Genomic DNA, 6,698 nt, shown 5'->3' on the forward strand with positions numbered 1-6,698 from the left:
CCCCACTGACTCCTGTGGCCACACACCCCCGTGCCCCCCACTCCGCCTCAGGCAGGAAAGGCCCCCTTACCGGTGATGGTGCAGGCATCCCGGTACCCTCTGCAGCTGGGAGCATCTTCCACAGCCTCGCTTACATAGTGCTCCTCAGGGATGCCCGGGCTGCAGGCTAGGACTGCATGGCTGCACGCCTCCAAAGGGGGCACAGAGTTGGCTGAAGTGTCGTCGTGCGGAGCTGTGGCGTCCAGCTTGGCAGGTTTCACGGGGAGGTGCCCACTGCCATCAGGGGCCCCGCTGCCGGAGTCTGGGGCAGTCAGGTGGACAGCCCCCGGTAGGTGTGGTGCACCAGCAGGGGCTCCTTACAGGAAACCTAGGGGACAATCCAGACAGAGGAGCAGTTAGCGGAGCTTCTGAAAAACGACAGTAAATTAAGGGCCCTGAGATGATGTGGATTCAGATCACAAATTCTCCAAACCAAGGCATTTCCCATCAAATTCTTCAATTCTGATAGAAGAAACAGCACAGTGGAGCTTTCCAGGGACCACCCAATGTAGGGTGACACCTTGCCCCGAAGGCTTATTAATGGAATGTGTCCTTCGTATAGCTGTGGCTTAAATTTCCATTTTGATTTCTAATACTAATTCATATAATCAGTATAATGCCTATGAACAAAAGCTCTTTGTGATCATCAATAATTTTTTAAGGTATCCTGGGACCAACGAAGTTTTAGAATTACTGCTCCAATATATAGTTCTTTTTTTTTCATTAAGTATAACAACCAGAATAGTTAACAGTAAATAACCAATACAGGGTTTTTTGTTTGTTTTTTTTTTTTTATTTATTTGTTTGACAGAGAGAGAGAGAACACAAGCAGGGGAAGCAGCAGAGGGAGAGGAAGAAGCAGGCTCCTGCTGAGCAGGGAGCTAGAGGCAGGGCTCAATCCCAGGCCCCTGAGATTGTGACCTGAGCCAAAGGCAGAGGCTTAACCCACTGAGCCACCCACGTGCCCCCTCTTTTTTTTTTTTTTTAAGTAAGAAAGGAAACAAAAAGAGGGGGGAGCTAACAGACATTTTACCCAATACCAACACAGCACAGTAGGTTGTGACAGAAAACTACAGCCCTAGATCTGTGACCTTTTCCCTCCACATGATGTTATTTACCATACTACACCAAGAGTTCCTATTAGATATAAATGAATTCAGCCCTCATTAAAGTGAACACACAACTATCAAGTGGGAAGGAGCTGGGGAGCCTGTAGATCCCTGGTGAAAAGTGAAAGGTAACCAGAGATAAAACTGGATTGTGACATCTAGTTAGTGATTCAAATACAAATGGGAAGCCACCTGGTAAGAAAAAGCCTGGAATTCCCAAGCAGGACCCCAAAAATATTGTAGGCTGCAGCGGCTTAAGGAGGTGGACCAGGAGACCTCCAGAAGTGACCTGTGAGCCCATTAAGCTACTGTTCTATGCAAAGACAACAGAAAGACATTGTCAGACATGTAAAAGCTTAAAGATTTGATCCCCGACACTCCTGGGGAAGCTCCAGCCAGGGAAGCCCACCACACCTTACAGGCTCCCACTAGTGAACAGATCAATGGAAAGAACTCAAAGGGGAGGAAGGCCTGCTTATATAGTTAAGAATGGCAGTGAAATTAAGCCAGGGACACTGAGAATTAAGGTCTAAATAATGCACACGATTCACAAGCCTGAAGCAAACAGCTGAAAAGGGGGCAAAAAAAAAAAAAAAAAAGGTCAAAGGATTTATAGATCTCTAGTCCCCAAAAAGAAATACACAAACACACACACTAAACAATATTAAGGAACCTTAATAGCGGTCCAAACAAATAAAAACAAAATCTCTATCAGACGGACAAAGATTTAAAAATTATAAAAAGGTTCAATTTGGCAAGACTTTTAAGAAACAGTTTTAGGCGTTACTTGGGGTGGGAGGGGTAGTAATAAATTCAGGAGGGTAGTCTGGCTGGCTGTGGGCCCAGGATGTTTACCACCGTGAAATGCTAACAACAACCCAACTACGCCACAGAGAGTGGGGGTGGGGGGTTCAATTACAGCTCCACAAGAGACAAGGCAACCATGCCACCCTGAAAAGAAGCTTCAGGGCCCAGATGATTTCATCACCATGGAAAGACACCCTGCCCAGAGGGAAGGGAGAGGATGAACATGGCCTTCCAAAAGTTTTAAATCCGCTAACAGACTGAACCCTGAATGTATCCCTCAATGTATCCTTTTTTTTCTTTTTTTTAAATAAGGGGTCTCAAATATACAGATTTATTAAAGACAACTTCAACCGTGGATTATACAACTTTTGCTTTCACAGTCCATAAAGTGAAGGGTTTGGCCGAAATCCTGGTGATTACGAGCCCTAAACTGATACTGTCCTGCCTCCTGGTGCCTTTGCTTCAATTTACAGTAGTTCTACCCTCACCCCAGGAACATACTGTTATAAAACAAATAGTTCCAGGGGCACCTGGGTGACTCTGTCGGTTAAGCGTCTGCCTTTGGCTCAGGTCATGATCCCAGGGTCCTGGGACTGAACCCCATATTGTGCTCCCTGCTCAGTGGGAAGCCAGCTTCTCCCTCTGCCCCTCCCCCTGCTCATGCTTTCTCTCTCGCTCTCTCTCTCTCTCTCCAATAAATAAATAAAATCTTAAAAAACAAATAGCTCAAGTAAGTATAAGCACTTTCTAAAAAACATAGTTTGGACACATCAGCAAATGCTCACTCAAGCCTCAAACGGGAACACAAGGAGCCATTTTGAAGCACAAAGTACACTTATTATGGTCTGCAACTGGCAAAGCCCTCAGAAGCTTGAGAGGCCTCTCTTTTTTAAGTAGAACAGAACTACTCCAATTTATTTTCTCATCTCCAACCCCAGTGAAAAAGAATTAAGTACATAGGCACGGGCATTCACATGCACGCCGCACCTGAGGTACATCATATCCCATAATTTGTGAATTTTAATGCTCACCACATGACTTTCTTTGGTCATAATATTTTTGGTTTGTTGTGATTAAAAAAAAAAAATACCCGTATAACATAAAATGTACCTTCTTCACCGTTTCTAAGCATAAAGCTCAGTAGTGCTGAGTACCTTCCCATCGTGGTGGAACCAATCTCCAGAATGCTTTTCAGCTTGCAGAAATGAAAGCGCACCCATTAAACAGCCCCCAGCCTCCTCTCCCACCACAACCTGGCACCACCACCTACTTTCTATCCTATGAATTCCCTATTCTAAGTGCCTCATGTGAGTAGAACCATAGCATGTCTTTTTGCAAATGACTTACGTCACTTAGCATAATATCCTCAAGGTTTATCTGCGTTGGAGCATCTGTTGGAATTTCATTCTTTCTAAAGGCTGAATAATATTCCACTGTACTGAGAAGCCCTTCTTGAAATGAAAAGACCATCTCTCGCCCATTAAAGTCAAATGGAAAACAACCTGAACTTCTACAAACACAAAAACAGTTACAGGGATGCCTGGGTGGCTCATTCAGTTAGGCATCTGAGCCTTCGGCTCACGTCATGATCCAGGGGTCCTGGGATAGAGTCCCACATTCGGGCTCCCTGCTGCACAGGAAGCCTGCTGCTCCCTCTCTCACTGTGTGTCTCTCTCTCAAATAAATAAAATCTTTTTTAAAAATAAATAATTAATTTAAAAAAAAAGTTACAAATCGCAGCCAACCCAAACCACTGAAATTCTGGAAGAGGAGCTAATGCACCTAAGACACACGCCTCTGTGCCAGGCACATCTAACATTCTCAAAATAACCACAGATTTGCAAATTCGACCATCCTATTCACATGCCAGCATCTCCCATCCTATTTCACTGTGAAACCTTTCTCCACGTGGTACCCAGTTGCCAGGCGTTTACCTAACGGAGTTTACTTTGGGAAAAGCCTCTTGTGTCTGACTCAACCCCTCTGCCCCCATCCTCCTGTCTCCCACACACCGTGAGCATCTTGAAAGTCCCGGCACCTGCTGGGTACTAGGTAAATATTTACAGAATAAACAGTCATGAGTGAGGGACAAGGGATTTGGTCCCAATGACTCTGAGGATCTCCTGAAGCTACAAAGTGGTAGTTTGAGGATCAGTGTTGTGGGAACCCCATTGCAAGTCACAACGCCACATACTGACCTTGAGGAATCTCTCGGAAGTGCGTCTGCAATGCTGGGGGGAGGGGGTGAAGACCACACCCTGTGGTTTCTGCAGGAGGGCGCCTATCGAACCTCACCGCGTCCTTCCCATTACTGACTGATACACACCAAGTGTGATTTTGTGTAAGATCACCCACACACAACAGTTCAGGAATCAGGAAGCCTAACCCGGAAAACCCTCAAGAGCTGGCTTGCGAGTCCCTCAGCCAGTTTCTAGGTTGAAGAAACTCAGAGCATGAGTCCTGTCCCCGGCCCCCAACCCCGGGGAGACCTCAGGGATGGTGGGGGAGGGGTGACGACGCTTCTCTCCTGCTCCTAAGTGCAGCTGGGCAGCCAGTCCAGGAGTGCTGTGAGAGACACCGTACTGTTTCAAAAATCAGTTTTCCCAGAACAGTGGTTTATCAGCGCTTTTACTCATAATGCAGTTTTCTGCTGGGGACTCTAAGAGCTCAAGGATCAGAAATAAAGAGAGCCAGGCACCCAATCAGACTCCAGAACCAAGCGGCCACTGCAAAGGAGGCCACCCAGCAATGTGACCCCAACAACCCCAAAGCAACATTTGGGGGGCAGGGGGAGAGAGAGGCGCTCCTGTATGTCCCAGAGCCTCAGACGCCTCCTCTCTGAGGCAGTAATACCCACATCTCTCAGACTATTAAACAGATTATAGACACAGATGTAAGTCTTTATAGCCAGCACCGTGCTAACCACACAGCAAACCCTCCAACTTTACAAATCCCCAAATTGTTCCCCCCTCCCAAAACTATTTATTTACTGTGTAAGAGAAGTGAACGTTCCTAAACGTGCATAGTTTTGAATACCGGTATTCTGTAGGGCAGTGCATGTCTGTAAAGTCCTAGCCATATCAGCTTCTTTTCTAAGATTGTATTTATTTGAGAGAGAGCACAAGCAGGGGGAAGGGGCTAAGGGAGAGGGAGAAGCAGGCTCCCTGCTGAGCAGGGAGCCCAATGTGGGGCTCGATCCCAGGACCCTGAGATCATGACCTGAGCTGAAATCAAGAGTCGGACACTTAACCAACGGAGCCACGCGGGTGTCCCAACAATACAAACTTTATTAAGAGCTCGGAGAGTGCACCAGACACTGCGTCAAGAGTATTTTGGAGGCTTTAAGTTATGCCACCCTCTACCACCTCCCCATCCTTGCTGGGGTCCTGTGACCAGCCCCATTTCACAGTTGAGAAAAGAAACGCTCAGAGAGGTTCATTAACTTTCCAGAGGTCACAGAGCCAGTAATCCAGAACTTCACTGCGACAAGGGATGGAAACCCAACATGAAGACAATTCCTAGCACCTGGTCTCTTGCCTTCCCCTCTGTCCACCGCACACGAACATCTGAGGCTTCACGGGATTCAGGAACAGAGCAGCCACAGCCCTGGGTGCTCTCTGGCTCCAGCAAATCCTGGCACCCCCAGCAAAAGGCCTCTTTCAGGCAGAGGAAACAAACAGGGCTTAGGCAAAGTGAGAGTGGACAATCCTGAGCCATGAAAGGGCCTCTGTTTCCCTGCCTGACTTCTGCTTGCAGAGCCTGCGGGAAGGAGGGATTTTTCTCAGCAGAGGAGTGAGAAATTCTGCAACCTGGTCAATTCTTCAGCCAAAGAGGTGCCAGGAAAAGAAGTAGGAGAAAGTACACATGGAGGCGGCTTTGCATTCGAGCTAGGAAGCTTCTCCAGCCTCCAGCCTGAGGCCCTTGACCTAGGATCCCCTGCCTCACTCTTCTTCTCAACTTATGACCCATGATCCAGCCCCCTGGTTGTCAGGGGATAGGACAAGCCACTCATCTTACTCTAGTTTGTTGCTGACAAAGTACACGGGTGCAAGCTCGTCGTCCCCCCTGCCACCGGCATGTGATTTTTGGGAACCGGAACTAAAACCCAGAGAGCTGTGTGACACTGAGGACATGGCACTGCCTCTCTGAGCCTCAGATGCCTCATCTGGATAAGGAAGACCTTGAGTGAGCATGAACCAGACAGTCCCTTGCAGCTAAGCCCCATGAGGAGCCCCAAAAGCACAGGAAATTATGGGAAGGCTTCTGTATCATCAGCCCTTCCCCTGCACCACCCTCCCCCCGACCCCGTACTATCCACATGAATCCTCCTCCCTCACCCACATACAAGGGACTTCTGAGAGGAAAGCCAAGTGATACTACGCAGATACAGCCACCCTGCGCAGGCACGAATCAGCTATTTCCCAAGAGCCAAAGAAAGGAGCTTCCACCAGGACCAACTCAGACGTTGTCGGGGGGAAACAGAACAGGGCTCCAGGTTGGTGGCCCCACAGGTGACAAGAAGAAGCCGGTGCGGGATGACTCCCTCCGTGGCCAGCCAGGTGCCTGAGCTTGCAAGGCCTCCATTTTCTGGGCAAAGGCATCCAGTACATCTGGCACAGGACCTGCTGTCATAGTTTAGTAATTCTCAACAGACAGGTCCAAGTACAGCAAAAGTTTTCATCAGGATTATATCAGTCCTCCACTGATGCAGTGGCAGGCTGCCACACATCTGCTGGCTTGAAA

At 47.9% G+C, this 6,698-nt stretch overlaps 1 protein-coding gene across 1 annotated transcript in view; it reads right to left on the bottom strand.

Annotated features, from left to right (window-relative positions):
- Positions 1-348, bottom strand: part of TRAK1 (trafficking kinesin protein 1) — a 117,384-nt gene extending 117,036 nt beyond the window's left edge. Inside the window, exon 1 of the mRNA XM_032861101.1 lies at positions 71-348. The gene's annotated coding sequence lies outside the window, so the exon portion shown is untranslated. The remainder of the gene's footprint in view (positions 1-70) is intronic.
- Positions 349-6,698: the final 6,350 nt, after the last annotated feature.

The sequence above is a fragment of the Lontra canadensis genome, unplaced genomic scaffold, assembly GCF_010015895.1.
Source record: "Lontra canadensis isolate GAN:19392208 unplaced genomic scaffold, GSC_riverotter_1.0 scaffold20, whole genome shotgun sequence".
Taxonomy (NCBI): domain Eukaryota; kingdom Metazoa; phylum Chordata; class Mammalia; order Carnivora; family Mustelidae; genus Lontra; species Lontra canadensis.